General features: G+C 41.6%; 1 long non-coding RNA gene across 1 annotated transcript in view; it reads right to left on the bottom strand.

The window, feature by feature from the left end:
- Window positions 1-5072: 5072 nt before the first annotated feature.
- The window catches only part of LOC135283604 (uncharacterized), a 73926-nt gene continuing 61406 nt past the window's right edge, over window positions 5073-17592 (bottom strand). The window contains exons 7-9 of the long non-coding RNA XR_010349307.1: window positions 12597-12889; window positions 11190-11292; window positions 5073-9308 (exon numbers count right to left, since the gene is read on the bottom strand). This is a non-coding gene — a long non-coding RNA (uncharacterized LOC135283604). The remainder of the gene's footprint in view (window positions 9309-11189; window positions 11293-12596; window positions 12890-17592) is intronic.

Here is a 17592-nt window from a genome sequence, read left to right as displayed (position 1 = left end):
AGCAAGTGGCAATAAGAACTGATTCTCATTCTTTTCTCTGAGCTTTCTCACAGCTTCTCAGGAAAATTCTGGGAGAGAGCTATGTCTCTCTCTGATCAGAGGATATGTGATTTCCACAAGAAGTTGTGTCCAGTGCCAGAGTACAGTGCACACTGTTGCCAGCAGGCTGAGAGAACTGAGCAATCAATGTCACCACAACTCCTTCTTCACTTACACAGACCTTTCCTTCCTTAATTTCCAGATGAATTCCTAAGGATCTGTCCTAAGCTTTTCCCAGATGCAATCTAGCATGACTTTTATTTGCAGCTATGAACAAAACCAAGCACTGGTGATGGCCAGATGTGCACAGCCCTGTTTCCCTGGCTGCTGCTCTCTCACCCTGTCCAGCCTGGATTGAACATTCAAGACGAACACAAACCCTGTGAGGAGCCACTGAGGGAGCTGGGGGTGCTCATCCTGGAGAAAAGGAGACTCAGAGGTGACCTTATCACTCTACAACTCCCTGTAAGGTGGCTGTGCTCAGGTGGGGTTGGGCTCTTTCTCCAGGCAGCACTGACAGAACCAGAGCACACAGTCTCCAGCTGCACCAAGAAAAATATAGGTTGGATATTAAGAAAAAATGTTTTTGCAGAAAGGGTGATAAAGTTCTGGAATGGCTGCCTGGGGAGGTGGTGCAGTCACCATCCCTGGGTGTGTTTAACAAAGCCTGGATGTGGCACTGGGTGCCAGGGTTGAGTTGAGGTGTTGGTGCTGGGTTGGACTCGATGATCTTGGTGTTCTCTTCGAAACCAGTGATTCTGTGAATTCTGTGAATTCCTTGCTTTGATACATCAAGGCTTAAAACTTGCTAGAAGACAGCTCTCAAAAAGAATGTTTTGCTGCTGTGCCTTTCCCATGTACCATTGTCCAAGTGCCCTTATCTGTGAAGCCACTGAATGGCCTTTTTTTGTTTCTAACTACAAACCTATCCCTATGTACATCAACAGTGTGTGTCAAACACTAAATTATTTATCATTAGTTTTAGGTGCTTCATGTGTGTCACATAATTAACCTGTCAAATTAACAGGGAAGAGGAGTTGAACAAACATGACATTGCAAGGTCCAAGTCTTGTCTGCCTAGCATGAAAATGGAAGAAAATTGAATTTGCCATTTAGGTCTTCTGAGTTCAAAGATTTTCTGCATTTTATTAAGAGTTGTTTCCTTTGGGTCTCATTTATGGCAATATTTTAAATACAAAATCTTTTCTATGCAATTATATCTAAGGGAAATCAATGATTAAACTAAAAAAATAGAGTACTGCTCATTATCTTCACACTGCATGAGTTTGAGAGTGTGGCATGGTTTTGTTATACTTTTGACAAATAGTGTTTTTAGTCTTGTTTCTGAGGGATGAGATGTTGGGAGGGGTGTTTAATTTCTGAACTGATTAGGACTGTGAAATGGTCATTTTGGGACTTGATTGCTAACAGCTGAGACATTATGGGACCTTCTGCAGTGGAAGATGTGAAATGGCTGAGGGAAATCTGCTCGTGGTGATTGATAACACCTTTGCTCTTTACTTCCTCCAGGCAACATGCTCTGAAAATAGTGTATGGGAGGTGTGGGCTGTGCAGCTGGACTCAGCTGAGAGCAGGGGGTTGTGTGCTTCTCAGGCAGCCACACAACAGGGAAGAAAACCTTTGCCAAGATGTAGGAGATGCACTGTGCTGGTGTTTTTTCACTAACAGGACGGGGCTGCTGGGATAAGTTCCTTGAGCTTTGTTGTGGCATCAGTCTCATTACATGGTTGAGACAATTGGAAGATGGCAACAGCTCATGTCTTGCCAGCAGCTGAAGATTTCTTTGTTACAGAGCATTTTAAAAACTTTCTAGCCAATAGTGTATTGCTAAAGCTTACAGACAGTTATTTTAGCTAATTACCAAAAGCACACGTAACACCTGCTTCACACAATGCTTGCTGGTCTGCTCTCTATTAACAGTACACAATAATCCATTATTGAGCCTAAAACCTTCTACTATCTTGCTAAGCATATTTTTCTGCAGTCTTAAGGTCTATCCTAGCCATGCCTAAAACTCAAGCTAGTGTTTCATGTCCTTGCTTGCTATACCATTGTAACTTTTTCTACTTTCAGACTTTGCAGCTAGCTCTATGTTTTCTGTTCTTTCTGTTTCTAAGGCTTGCTTTTACAGCTTTCTGGAAATCTTCTTACCTTTACTATTTCCCACAATGCGCCTTTCCTTTCTAACAAGGAAGCCTATGGCTTTCCCTCTTGGGAAAGCAAGAGCAGTAGTAGCCCTGTAGTGCTGCCTGCTGTACTCCCAAATTCCCCTCACCCACTTGCAAGTGGGCTCCTTCCTCTGAGTGCCAAGCTCCACAGCAGAACTTGGGGGATGACCAAAAATATGTGAGTATTCTTTTATAATTGTTTTGGGTTGGTCTTTTTTAATGCAAGGAACTAAAGCAGATACATTTCAGGAGAATGTCTTGAGCAAGTTGGGTGCATTTGACCCTTAGAACTGGTGATGCAAGTACAGTGACTGGGTTTTATTTTATTTAACATGCTGTCATATCAGTGTCATGGTGTAGGCTTCAGTGAGATTCCAACACCCCAGGGATGCTGATGAAAGAGAGGAAGTTTATTTTGAAGTAAATCCTGCTGCTACAGTTCCCCACCACAGGTGGTGGCCAGCTTGTCATCAATTTACCTGCCTGTGCACAAACGTGCCCTGAAATGCTTCTGGAGTTTATTTCTAACAGTCCTTCACTCCAGCCTGACTGCAAGAGGCAGCCTTATCTCAAAAATAAGTGAGTCTGAAACTGATAAGAAACCTGCAGTCTGAAATGCTTGCTGAGGAAACATCCTGCTGGTGTGCCCTGGGACCAGCCTCTTCCAAGGACAACACACCCTCCTGCCAGAGTGAGCCCAAACCTGCCTGTGGGAGGGATGGGAGAGCTCCAGCGCTGTGCATTGTCACTGTCTCACGTTCATTAGTGCTCATTGCAATGTACTGGTGACACACAAGTGATGGCAACAGTGAGGAAATGGCCAAAGGACCCCACAAGGGCCAAGTCTGTCCTCAGTTAAACAAGGCAGAGCAAACCCCAGCCCTTTCTACCAGCTGGGAAGAGTTTTGTCTAGTTAAAAACTTAAATAGAAGCAGGATCCACACATACCTGAAGATGTGGCTCAATAAAGGCCTAGACAATTCATTAGAAAATGCAGCTCTTCCCCATTGCAGAGTTTGGTGTAACACTCTGTCAATAGAGCAGGAATAGAGGAATTCAAAACCACAAAAGTACTAAACTGCAAATGCAAGGATCTGACAGGCACGAGATGGCTCACCCTGTCTGGGGTTCTGCACACAAAGCTGCATTCAAACATAAGCAAAACATCTTTTTTCTCCTTGAAAAAGCAAAATGTGAGTGAAGCATTGTGGATTTTTGTTTGGGGTTTCATTTTTGTTTCAATGTTTTTATTTCCTCTATGTTTGTACAAAGTTTCAGGCACAGATTCTGTAACTTTTTATTGAAGTCTTCACAAGTATGCTCTCTTCAACAATGTATCCAAATATATTTTGATGTGTAAAAGCTCAAGAAGAGTGGTTAATGTGATAAAAGCAGAAGCTTGAAGCAATGACATCTAAAGAGAGTCTGTCTGAAGATCTTGAAATCAGATAGAATAAAGAGAAGGCTAAAATGACAAACATGTTTGATCTTCTGCACTTAAACAGAAAATCATTTCTGATCCCTGTCGTATCCTATAAAGGAGCTGATGAATGTCTCAGATTTAGATACATGTAGCTATATTTGCTACTGAGAAAATTACATACTTGCCCTTTTGCACTAGTACTGTCGTTTGGCAGTTCACTGATTTAAAAACCCAAATCACCCACTTCATTCCTCCTCCCCTCTCTGCCCAAAAAAGTACTCAAGTGGAAAACAGAAGCTGGCTTTCTTCTACAAGGAAGGGATTAATTTCCTTAAGGAAAAGCAATGAAATGCCTCCAAAAATGAAGTAGTGAGATGATTTTGGGTCAAGTAGAGAAGCACGAGGCAGCTGTTGAGACAAGAGCAGCCACACCATTTATGGGGGAAAGGGCAAGTAACAAGGGTGAGAGAAGACAATTTCTGTGGCATTAAACCTGCAAATTAGGGAAAATTAGGAAGGAATTATATGGTGTGAGCCCTAAACCTCTCATTTTTGTATCAAAGTCTGGAGCTCACAAGCAGAGAGCCTGGTAATGAGGAGGCAATGATGATCATCCTTAAATTTACCACTGGACATGAATGGCACAGACAAGCTGAGACCTGAACCCTGTCCTTTAGAAAGATAGGCTCTGTTCATGCAGAATTTAAGGAAACAGAACATTTGCACTTATTTTTAAATGCTTCTTTGTCCAAGTCCATAAGACACTAAAGGCTTTACTTTTTTTTTAATGTAAGAAAACTTATTTTTCCTGTCTGCATGCAGGAGATTCCTAGTTCACCCCCTTCAGATATGGAAAGCTTTTAGTATATCATGGCCCTGGTTCAGTAAATCATTTAAATAGTTGTTTTATTGTAAGTGCACCATGATATATACAACTCTGGGTTCCACATTCAGGGACAAATTGGCCTTGGACCTTTAAAATAAATAATGAGGCATTAGAAAAATTAATCTCTATTAAAAGATGCCCTGTTCCTCCATCCTGTGAGGCAGTGCAGAGAGAATTGCAGAAGTCTGGGTGTGCAGCCTGCAGTTACTGCCTCTTATAGATATATATTATAATATTGGCTTTTTGCAAATACTAAAATGGATTCTATATGTGTAGTGTTAAAGTAATTTTGCTATAAAGATAAAATTTTTATTTCTGTTGATAGTTAAGCTTAGATATAGTAGCAAAACAGCTGATAAAAGTATGCTTGTGTTAAAATGCCTGCTTGGTTGGGATAACATTCAAGGAACATATGATGAGGACCCTGCTGTTGATATGCCAAATATCAGCACACACCATCTGAAGAAAGTGTGGACCAAAGCCCAAAAACTGGAGGTGATTATAAGAATGGACTAAAACCACAACCAAGAAATGCACATGCTCCAAAAAAGCAGATCTAAGGAGGAAATATGCTAAACAATTATTGGAACATGTAAACTAGTTTAATATGCATAATTGTTTATGTACATGTAACAGGCTGATGCCATCGAAATGGTACAGAAATGGTATATAAAGGTGTTTCCAAAATAGAAGGTGTACTCTTGGTGGAATGCCAGGAGGCATCCGGCTGTAAATCTTTGCTTTATTGTCTTCGTCTTCTATTAAACTTTTTTAAACTTATTTTTTAAACATACATTTTTAAACCTTTTTTAACTTACTACGTTTTTACAGGAGAGTGAACCTTGTTTTTCACACTGCCCCACCTGGCACAACCAAGCTGGTGCCCACTCCCCTCTCCCAGAGGAGCTGCTCAGCCCTCACCTCTCCTGGGCTTTATCATTGCTTTGCTGCTGCTGTCTCTGTCCAGAGCCAAGACATGTTCACCTCCACATGTTCTTGTAAGCAAGTCACTGACCTAAATGCAGTGTATCTGCATAAACAAAATCTCTAATTTCGTGCAATTAATACTGATGAAAGGAGTGAGGAGAAAGCATCAGCTCCAGCTCAATGAAGGCTGGGGGCACCTAAGCCACATGCATGGACTCCATTCTGCAGACAGCAGCACTTTGAATACTATTTTAGAGATGCTCTAATTCCTCATGAACCCACATCTCTGATATTACACTAAAGTTACACTTGAATGTACAATATTTGCATTCCACTTGCTAATTCATGTTGCTTATTCTCTCTAATCTTGACATCACAGCACAAATCCTTTTCATGCTCTATTTCCCATGCGGTGCAGTTTCTTTGGTTTGTAAGCAACATTATTTTCCCCATTAAAGTTAATTTTTGTTGTAGACTATGGACTGGCTCTAACTTTCTTTCACGGCCCCCACTTTCCAAGAGGAACCACAAACAAAAGCTAGAGAAATTTTTATGTTACTGAAAAGGTAAATTCTGCTCTTCTTTTTCTAAGCTGGTAAGAGTTGTCACAGTCGCGGGATTGTGAATAAAACTACTTCTGGCCAGTAGACAATCAAAGTCAACATAATGCATCATATTAGAATGTGAACATACCAAGGAATCTACTGAGGAAGTGGAGAGAGAGCAGCTGCTGAAGGCAGCCCTACTCCTTCATGGATAAAATCAATGCAGGGGTAGTAAATGTCAATCCTGAAGGTGACCTGTGAGCAAAAGAAAGGTCCATGAGGAAAACAGAATGAGTCTGTAGAGAGCCATAGAGGGTGGCACAGATTTTGCAAGGAACTTTTCAGTATGTGTGGTGTCCTCAAAAAAAGCCTTGTAATTCCTCAGACTTTGCTGGCTTCATGTGGCTGCAATGCAGGCCCATGTTTTCCAAAACAAAACTAATGTACCTAACCTGAATCAGCAGATCTGTCTCAGTAAAAAGCTATCAGCTCACCCTGACGAACGCTGACCAATACATCCACTCCTCCAGTGTTTGTTTGTTTCCTGTGATAGCTGCAATGCCACATCAGAAATGGTAGATCCTGGCATAAAGTCTGGTTTGGCACCCAGAGAAAGTCATGTTCAGTCAAGGCTCATTCACTAGTTTTGTATTTGCTGACTTTGCACTAAAAATCGTTTCAGGATCCATCTCCTTGTTCTATAGCTGGGAGTTAGGATAGACAACCTCAAAAATGCTGTAGGAGAAAAAACATTTTGTGCTCTGTGGTACAATTTAGGCCATCTGTGAAGACAAATCCTTCCAAGCTGTATTTTTGCTGCTGCTCTCTGACATTTTTCTGTGCTGGGATATGAGTTATGTAACAGTGATTTTCAACAGATATCAACAAAAGTGACCTCAGATTCAGCAACCCCATAGCTCTTTATGCCTTGTCAGTGTGCATAGGCACATGCAATGGTAGTTCCTGTAAATCCATTTTTATTCCTTCAGTGTTTGCTTTCCACTCATACAGGAAACTGTATGGGTTTTCCTTTTGGCTGTGGGGAAAAAGGTTTTATTTCTCTTTCCTTCTGAATAAATCCTTCTAAACATATAATGAGACAGCAGCAATGCATTTTTGTATGGCTTCTAATGAAAGACTCTTCATGAACTTTACTTTTTGTGTGGCATTCAGGGGAAGGAAATATCCAATGTTATTGTTCAAGTATATATATTTATACTATATCCTTATGAGTTATTATTAAGAGTATTTATACTATATCCTTACGAGTTGCTGCATGGGTAGAGCTCATGATCCTTAGCAGCACATGCTTTAAATGGCTGCTCATTTCTTCTGTCTTGTCTCTTGTGTGCTCAGAAGTGGTTCAGGCAATAGAAATTGCTTCTGGTTTGTGTGTGAATTCCTGCAGCTTGCTGCTGTGGTTAGTGGAGGTGCAGAACCACTGGATTAGTTCTCAAGGAACGGGGGTTGTAGCTGTAACCTGCTGACACATGAGATCAGGTTTGAAAGCATCTCTTTAAATCTCCGTCTGTTGAGGAGAAAATAAAGGGCACAATGCAAGGTTGGGACTCAGCTGCACAAGAGGCAGCCGAGACATTGCTCAGCTGCCATTTCACACCAGCCCAGCTCTGTCACAGGTCCTGTGATCCACCCACAGCCTGTTCTGGATGGTTCTGGGCTTTAGACAATTGAACTTCAACTTTCAGACCTTTATACTGAGTTTCTGGCTCAAGCCCATCTGAGACTGACAGCAAATCTCTCGATTCCTCTGGAAGACACAGATAATGATCCTTTCTGTAAACAGCAGGAGGCTCAGAGAAGAGCAGGAACTTGTCCATGTATGTCTGGATTCCAGCACAGCAGGACCTCAGTCCCAGCTGAGGATGATCTTCATCCTCACTGAAAGATCTTCCTCTCTGTCTCCAAGCTGTCCTCACACTCTGGCCAACAGAACAGCCTGGAGGCACTTCAGAGGTGGAGACTGGTATTTCTGCTTTAGGCTGAGAAACTTAAACGATTCTGGGATGTATTATTTGCATGCTGAGATTATTGCCACTCCATGGCAGCAAGGTTAGTGTTCATTCAGAGCTTATACAGATGTTTTTCTCAAAATTGCCAAACCTTCCATTTGTTCACATCTTGTTCTCTGAGGTAGCACCATCTGTGTACCAAGTGGTCCATAGTAGGCAAGCCATGGGTTTTCTCTTCTGGAAAAAGATAATTAAAGATGGTTCCATTTCCCTATGATGGGTTAAATTGCCCTATGGTGGGTTAAATTTCCCTGTTACCTAGACTGAAACACTTCCTGCACAATGCTGAGCTGCAGATGGTTTTGTCTTGACTTCAATATTGCATCCTGACTTCCAAACCAGAGCCCCAAAACATACAGACATTTATAGACAATACAGACATATAAACATTATAGACAATACAGACAGTTAAAGAATAGATCTCACCAGTGCCCTGAAAAGATAACTACACTAATTTTCCTTTTTTACCCTTCTGTCACTAAGTCAGAATTATAAAATGCACAATTATACTGCACAGATTTCCATTCTTTCCTGCACAGCACTTAAAATGTTTTATTCTCTTAACAGAAGATTTTTTTCAATATTTATAGTCTAGATGCTTTTTATGTGTCTTGGACTCCACAGACTCTCCAATAATTCCTTTCAAGAGTCCTTATTTCTGAAACTACCTTTGTGTGATTTCATTTCACACTGTTCTCCAGAGTGCATCTTCACATCTTCCACATCTTCACACAGTTGTCAGCTTTTTTTTTAATTTTATTTTTATCAACAGCAGTGTTTAGAGTTTAACAATCTCAGATTGTAGTTTACTGGGGAGCACACAGTATAAGCTGCAACCAAGCCATTAGAATACTCTGGACAAGCTGTGTTTTCTCTCTCAGATGTTTTTGCAATCTTCCTGAGTGGGGAGGAGGGTGTGTGACACAAGTGTGAAGAGTTGGGACAACAAAGGCATTTTGGGGTCTGCAGGATGTAGAGCTTTGTGTTCCTTTAATCACTGGGCTGCAGCCAGTGTGGGACAGCTGATCTTCTGAAGAGTATTCCATTTAAAAAATGAGCTAGAAAATCATGGTCTAGCATAAGGTTAAACTATTCTACTGAAAATGGACAGATGCAAACTTATCTGCCAGGTCTGGCTGCCAATCCAGAGCAGTGACCCGGGGAGCTGGATGCCCTTAATTCAGGCAAAGACAGGCCAGGGCATGGAGGCTTTTGGGCTTGTAATGGTACAGCAGATAAAAATGAAGGGTTATTCTCTACTGCTTCTTCCTGTAAAAAGAAACCGATGCAGGAGAGGAATTACCCCCTAAATCTCATTACCATGGACAAGTTCAAGGTCAGGAAATGAGGCTGGGCTGCTCCCCCAGCAGGGCTGTGAGCTGCAGCACCCCTTGGAGCAGGCAGAGCCTGGCTGGTGGCTGGGATGCTCAGGAGGGATGGACCTGCATCCACAGGCAGGGTGCTGGAAACAGGACAGGAAAAAGGATCTTTCATGGGAATGTTTCTAGTTTGCAATTTAGCACAAACCCTGTTAAAGCACAACAGCAGTGTGTGACAGCCCAGAAACACTGTGCACAGCAACTTTGGGTGTTTATTTATGAAAACAATACACTGTGGTTCCAAGGGGAACTGATCAAGTTGCATAAAAGATTTACGAGTCCATTCTGTAGCTGTAATAATGCTTTTAGCACTTTCTCAGATCCTTTCTTATATTCCAACATAGCAGCTTGTGCTGGTTTATCTTTTGGACTATAAACCATTTTATGCCTTCAGTATTTTGGAAGTGATAGCATGATAAAACAGATTTAAGCCACAAAATAATACACACATTTTCTGTTTGGAAATGTGTTAAATCTGTTTTTGAGAAACTAACTGCTTGTGAAGCTATTAGCACAGTACCAGTAATACCCTAGAATATCACTCTAAAAGTGATGGCAAGTTCTTGTTAACAAGTAATTCTCTTTTAATACAACTCTGTTGAAAAATCCATTATTGAAAAAATATATCATTATTGAAAAATCAAGTTCAATAAAAAAGTATTCCTCTCAGTTTAAGCAATTTTGTTTTGTTTTATAATAATTAAATTAAAATAGTTCCTAAAGTTTTTATTAAATTAAAACCAAGGATCTGGGGTTGGGGGTTTTTTTGTCATTCTTCTTTAAAAATATACCTAAACCAAGGCTTTTCTAAATATTCAGCAGGTAAATATGTAAAACTAACAACTCAAATTCAACATTTAAAATAATAATAATAATGGATCAGGGTGGTGCCATCCTGTGTTCATGCTAGCAGTTGGCATCCTGTGTGAGTGTGGCCTCAGATGGGCAATCTCAGTGCACCTCTTCTGGGGAGGGAATTCAGGCACTGCAGTTGCTGGGGAGCCTTGGCAGTGGTGCCAAAGCTTTAAGAGGTACATGAGCAATTATTCCTTCTGCAGTGCTTACAAGAAAGCAATTTTGTTTAGGACTACATAAATTTTCAGTTTGTTAATTAGGTTAAGAGAGGAAAAATAACATTAGGAACTTTCACTGGAGTTGCAGCAGCTTCAAAATTGCAAAGAAATTGAAAGAGTATTTATGTTATCCAGTAACTTGAGCAATCAGCTCTACTTCCAAACCAGAGCCCCAGACACAGACATGTGTTCTTTCTTTTTTCCTGACTTTTAAAATAATTTTTCATTTAGATTTATCAAACAGCTTGTGAAGTAGTTTTCCAAATATATAACTTAGAATTATTCTGAAATCTGCCATTTTAGGAAGCATTTATCAGAGAAATGTACTCAGCACAGGTATCCCAGATCATGTACAGGAATTACCCCAGAGAAATCCCAGGTAGTGTAAGTCTTTTTGGAAAATGTCAGGTCACAGTTCAGAGCTGATTGTGTATGTCCAGTCATCCTGTCAGCTTTGGTGACCCTGGGAATTGCCCTCAGCAGGGTCTCCAGCTGGTGAGAGTCACTGCATCTCTCTGAAACACTGCAGGAGTGTGGGGGACCCACCAGGAGTATTTCTGATAATGCAGACAGGAGCTGGATGTAAATCAGAAATCAACTTCTCTCCTGGAGCTTTATCAGGTTCAGTAGAGATTAACCCACTCCCAAAGAGACACACACGTGAGGAAAACCCTGAAAATCGGCCCTTGATTTCTCACCTGAAGCTCCTGGCCAAGTCAAGGAGAAAGTCAATGTTGCTGAAAATCCCTTTTAGTTTTCAACTGTGCACAGGTGAAAACACTTCTGTTCATCTATTCCTACCTAGAATTTAAAGGATTTGGATCACTGTTGAAAGTAGTCAAGAATTTTTAGCTCAATACCTGAGGAAAGAAGGATCCCACCCTTGAACCCTAACCCAGTGAAGCAACAAAGCTGGCAGGTAGCTTGACCTGCCCCTTACTGATGAACATTTACACCTGCTCTTTAAAATGCTTTCAGAGCCAGGTAGTTGAATGTATCCAAAGTATTCACCACATGCCAGGCAAACAGAAGTTTGGATGGAGCATCAGAGACCTCATACACAACTCTAATCATTCCTAGCAGCTAGGATATCAGCATGTTTCTGTAGGCACCCCCCTCTTTCTGAGGCTTCTCCTTCCAGAAACCCAGCCTTGGGGGTTGAAATGTTTGCAGTAGGTGAGCAAAGAAATAGTTTGTCTCAGATGCAGACCAAGGTACAAGAAACACACCAGCCTTGGTGCAATCCCTGTCCCCTTGCCCTTTGCTGGCAGCTCTCAGGTTTGTTACCTGGCCAGGGACCAGGCAGAGCCTGGAGCTTTGGGGCCAATGGGTGTGGGCAGTCTCAAACCAGAGCAGGCAGGGTTTGTTTGAAGACAGGCAGTAGTCACCTTCAGAGGATTTTTGGCTCATTCTGGACTGGGTTTGATAAACTGTTGGGACCATCATGGGGAAAGGAGTCCTGGTGCAAGCCTCTGGTCACCTCCTTAGAGGAGCAGAAAGCAGGAGAAGAGGAAATTCAGGGAAAAGTTTGAGGAACTTCTGCTCTGACCTCAGGATAGAGCCTCCTTTTCCTTTAACTCATCAGAGCAGGTGCTGAGCCAGGTGATGCCTTGTGAAGGCTGAGCTAGAGCAGAGGCTAGACAGAATTAAAGAATAAAGTAGGGATTTATCAGGAGGCCTCAATGGATGCACCTTGGGCAGCACAAGAGCCCAGCCAGGGCTGCACCCCAGGTGAAACAAAATGGTCACAAAATGCACAAGCACTCATGGGGTCTGTCACTTTTATAAGTTCTGCTCCATTTGCAGATTGGAGTTAATTGTCCAATTACAGCTCCAGCCCATGCAGTCCCATCCTTCTTGTTTTTCTCTCTTCAGCCCACATTGTTTGTGCTCTTGGTCCTGAGATTTGGATCATTGTCCTTGGTCCTCAGCTAGAGAAGGAATTGTTTTGTCTCCCTGCTCTGTGCAGGGAGCTCACCATCCCCTCATATGAAGCCCAGACCCACACACTAAAGCAGCAGAGAATCTGAAAAATATAAATGCTAAAACCTGAGGCATCAGCTGGTGCAAGGAACATCCTGGTGTGCATAAACAGCCTGACTTACCTGACAGGGCTGTCACAACTGCAGGGTGTGCCACACCAGGGTGAGGTAATTCCCAGGACACACAAGGTGGGCACAACATCCTCCAGCTGTTTTTACATTTTCCTTCTGCCCCTGGGCCCTGCTTTCCCCCACCAGCCAAGGGCTGGAGAGAGTAGTGGGGAACCAGCTCCAGTGTTTGCTTCCCTGGCAGTGGGTTCCAGCTGCTGCCTGATGCAGCTCTGTGTTCTCTCAGGAGCTGCTGCAGTCACTCACTGATTTTGCATGTAGAGCCAGCATCTGATCAGACTTTTAACCTGGAGGGGGAAGCAAAGGAAAATTCTGGTGAATTAAATTACCTTCTGCTGCATACAATCATCTGGCAGAACAGGGCTCAGCAGTAACATTCATGTCGCCATTAATGGAAAACATTTCACATTGCACTCCAGAGATTTTGTTGTTGTTGTTTCCTTTGGTAAGGAAGTGATCCATTCAGATTGGAGCTGCCTGAACAAAGCCTAGGGGCTCAGACACCACCAGCAGCAGCTCTCTAAGTATCTCTGTCTTACTGTGTAATCTCTCACTGACTTGAAGGAAATGTGCCAATTGCTGCTGCTATAGGGCTCTGTGTTTATAAAACACATGCTCAGCTGAGTGGCCCTATGGGGCAACATGATTTATTTGCTGATTTACCTCAAGTAAATCATGATAATGCTTCAACAGAATTGTCTTGGCATCAACAAAATGTGTCAAAGCATTTTTAAATAGAATATTTAATCCATGCCTCGCTCCCTTGAGTCATGAAGTAAAGAATTAAAAACATGACTATGTACTACGTGGGTAGAAGTCAGAAAATTCTCATTAAATACCTGTGGGGGAAAGTGAGGTACTTTCTAGATGACTATAGATATCTCAGGGTTTCTAAATAAGAGAAATTAAAGCTTGCCTTGGAAACTTTCGGTCATCTTGAAAAGTAAACTGAGACATACATAATAAAAATTATAATAATGATTTTAGAGGACCAGAATCAACATTTCATCCTATTATTACACACAGACTGCTTCCATCAAGCTGACAGGTGCCTGTACACCTCTGAGGTAAAGATGGTTGTAGTGCTGACACCTGAGTGGCAGCCAGCAGAACTGCCAGGCAGTTGGGATCAGCTGGAGGAGCAAGCTGGGCTTCCAGAGCCTGGAGTCTGGTGGATGTGGAATTGCATTATCAGAGATGTGACACTATTTCATGCCCTTTGTCCCTGAAATGTTCAAAGAGTAGTTTTACCCCTGGCTGAATGAGACTACCCCTTGAGCCATTTTATTAATGTTTCTTTATTGTTTAATGATAGCTTGCATAGCTTAGGGCTGTCTGCTCTGTTAAAATTAGCAGGCACTCTTTGTGATGGAAAAAGTCATCTGCTTTTCTCACTGGAATCATTCACAAACCAAGAAGGGATGCTGCAGCCAGCCCTTAATTGAATTTTGTGGCATTCTGAATGATAATGCATGGGTCTCCTCTCCAAATCAGGAATGAGGAATTATTACACAGAAGAATAAACAGGATAAAAATGAAAATTAATGCTTTTGGAAAACAGATCAAGCACTTCTGCAAATCTGTTTACTGGCATTTCTGTTCGTAGACTCATAGGTTAGAAGTCTCTGTTATTGAACCCAGACCCATCAAAGATGATCATTCCCTAATTCCAATGCCTTTTTTACTCCTGGTAAAAGACCATGAAGTTGGATAGAGCATTACAAGCATCATTTTAAGTAGTATGGTAAATAGACTGAGCTTATTAACTTTGGTATAAACCAGGCACATAGAAGGTGGATTACTGAGGGGAAGGCTCATGTTTACAGATGTTTATCTAAGGTAATTAGACATTTGCTTGGGGGAAGGAGTGTAAACCAAAAGTAGAAGAAAATTGATTTATTCTCTGAAACTGTCTGCCTTTTACTGTGAGATCTAAAAGTAGATCCTACCAAATTTACTGTCGTTTGCAACATTTAGAGATGAAAATGATAATTACCAGCCTTCTTTACATGCCAAAGGTTGCTAGACAAGGTTGGCTCTGCATTTTCACAGCAAAGAGCACTCAGGTCTTTCAAATTCAGATCTTAGTCCTAATGGGACATCAGAGGAGCTCCTCATAAAATCAGCAGAAACAACACAGGCAATGTAGTTATGGACAGATCTTTCTTTGGCAATGTTATGGAAGATGAAGGCTGGGAGACTTCCTTATTTTATAGTACGTAAGTCCTCTCTAAGTTTATCGATTTGGAAAGCAACTTTTTTGTTGTTTTTCCTGGGAGAAAAAAACCAAGTAAATGATTCAGTGCAGAAATTTCCTGATCTAGATCTACTGTACTACTTACTTACCACTTAGAATGTTACAAGCAGTCAATATTAGCAGCCCTGATGAGATTCAATGAGATATAACACACTGTTCATTATTTAAGTCTGTTTTCAGAGGAACTTTTTCTTAACTACAGATTTTTCTTCGTTAATTACTTGTCTTCACTGTTAAGATTGGGAGCTATTTATTTCTTTAACAAAACTTACTTCTTAGAATTTGTGAATGGAATAGGCAAAGGGAGCTCCAGGTGACCTGAGGAAATATATTTTTTTCCCTTGGTCCCACTCTCGTTTTTCACATCAACTGTCCTGAGACTGAGCTAACAAGTCAATTCCTAGAAAACTTTACCTTGTAGTCTCTTGCAATAGTAAATTTTACCCAAATTTCAGAGACTTCCAAAGTCTTTTTATCCTAGCTGAAAACAAGTATCAGCAAAACTTCAGAAAACAAAACTAGACTTAACACCTGAAGAACTGCAAAATTAAAGCAATTTAATGTCTTTAAATTAGACAGACACTTTCACCTCATTAAAAAACATAAAATGGATGAAGCATAGAGGATCACCCCAGCTGAAAGGTTAGGAAAGTCTGTGAAATGCTAAAAAAAATAAGTTGGAGAGGCTTTTGCTTTTCCCATAAAAGCTACTTTTGTACACATCTCAGGAGTCTGCAGGAATGCAGGAACACCTGATTCCCTTCTGGGTGCCAAAGGCCCAGGTCTGTGGGATGTTTATTTTTACCATTTACAGTCCTTCATGTGTCTGACCTTCGTGTCTGAGACCACAGAAATGGGAAGGGCTGTTTTACCCTATCCATACTCTGCTTTACAGACAACAGTCTGGCACATCTGCATCAGTGAAAATGCTGTCAAAATACTAGTTTCTGTCATGCAATGTAGAATTTGAAGCCAAATGCTTATATAGGAAGTTCTGACTTGTGCTGTTGCAATTTCATCCATAGGAGACTTGTCCTGAAGGGCATTTTGATCCTTCCTGGTGTTTGTTAAGCACCTGCTTGGTTTTTCCATTAGCAAACCTCATCACCTAAAACCTTGTGTTTTGCCAAAGCTTGTCTAGGAGCTGATTCAAGACAAGTGTCCTGGATTGCCAAGCAAGTTGTATTCTATTTGCCATCTGTGTGGCAGTTATCTTCTGTTCGTTGGGCAGTTTTCCTTATCTCTTCCACACCCACTCCTCCCTCTGGGGGGACACCTGCTAATAATAGGTTATGGAATGTGCCTGCATGGCTGATAAGAACCACGGCATTCCACTGGGGGATACCCTACCCAGAGGGAGGAGCCAAACATTCCTTCCTGGATATAATCTGAGATTCTGGAACACCAGCATGGCTTCTCCACTGGATTTCCCAGAGGAACAGCAGCTGCCTCTTCCACTGGATCTTCAGAGGAAGACTGCACCCTTCTACAGGAACCCTGCTCCAGCAGAACCACCCCTGACACTGCAGGAGAACTGCAGCCACAATTCTAATTGGATGCTACCAGCAGCCTGACACACAGGGTGTCAGGTTGTGTTCTGACTCTGTCAGTGTTGTCTTGGTTTACTGCATTGTTTATTTTATCTTTTTATTTTCTTCCCTAGTAAAGAACTGTTATTCCTATTCCCATATCTTTGCCTGAGAGCCCCTTAATTTAAAATTTATAACAATTTGGAGGGAGGGGATTTACATTTCCCATTTCAGGGGAGGCTAGGCTTCTGCCTTCCTTAGCATACACCTGGCTTTCCAAACAAAGACAGATTTTGGCACCCAACTTGACAAGGTGCAAGTCTCACCTGTACTGATTGTTGGGTACACTCAACAGAGAGATGCTCCCTGTTCATAGTGTGAGCACTGTCTGCAATAAACATATCTGAAAACCTGGCTGTGAACTAAGAAACCTTAAAAGTTCTGGGACCTGCCCTAAGAAAAAAGATCACTTGTTTTGAAGAGGGTCATGGGGCCACTCATACCCAGCCCTGCCAGTAAATCCTGGGAAATGTGGGGGATTCCTTCTAGCCTGGTACAAATTGGTTTGAAGGCCAAGCAAGGTCCTGATGTTTGGGAAGTTCCAAGCACTCAAATTGTCCCAGAACTGACTGTGTCCTGCTCTAAACCCTGAGATAAAGCAAGGACTGCGCCAGGACTCATCCCCATGTGAGCAAGGGCAGGAAATTCTGATGCAGGGCAAGTTCACACTTATCTGATAGATTTGTTTTCTCTCTCTGTTGTCATCCTATTCTTAGACATTATGAGAGTGGTTATATTAAATAATATCAGTACAAAAATATTTCAGAATTCACTGGAATTTGTCTTTCTTTTTCCTCCCTTAAAAGAACCACTATCAAGTTCACATGTCACATAAACATGTTTGAGTTTTTTCATAATCATGAGGAAAATTACTTTGGCCCATCAGGACAGTATCAACTTTGCCTTAGCAAGGTTGCTTGAACACAAAATGATCTTTTTACATTCTGTGTATCCATCTCTCTAGAATTAATCATCCATTCAGCTGGTAGTTTATTAAAATATAAACACACAAACAAGGTGCAGTAGGAGTGTTTTCAGAATCCAAATATTTGCTTTCTACCTCTTTAAACCACCCACCCACCACAAGGGTGAAAGCTGCCAAGTGGCAGCTGAAAGCAAGATTTTGTCTTTGATTAGTCATATC

The sequence above is a fragment of the Passer domesticus genome, chromosome 19, assembly GCF_036417665.1.
Source record: "Passer domesticus isolate bPasDom1 chromosome 19, bPasDom1.hap1, whole genome shotgun sequence".
In the NCBI taxonomy this organism is placed as follows: Eukaryota; Metazoa; Chordata; class Aves; order Passeriformes; family Passeridae; genus Passer; species Passer domesticus.
The sequence above is the reverse complement of the archived record's forward strand: the minus strand, read 5'-3'. Positions and strand labels throughout refer to the sequence as shown.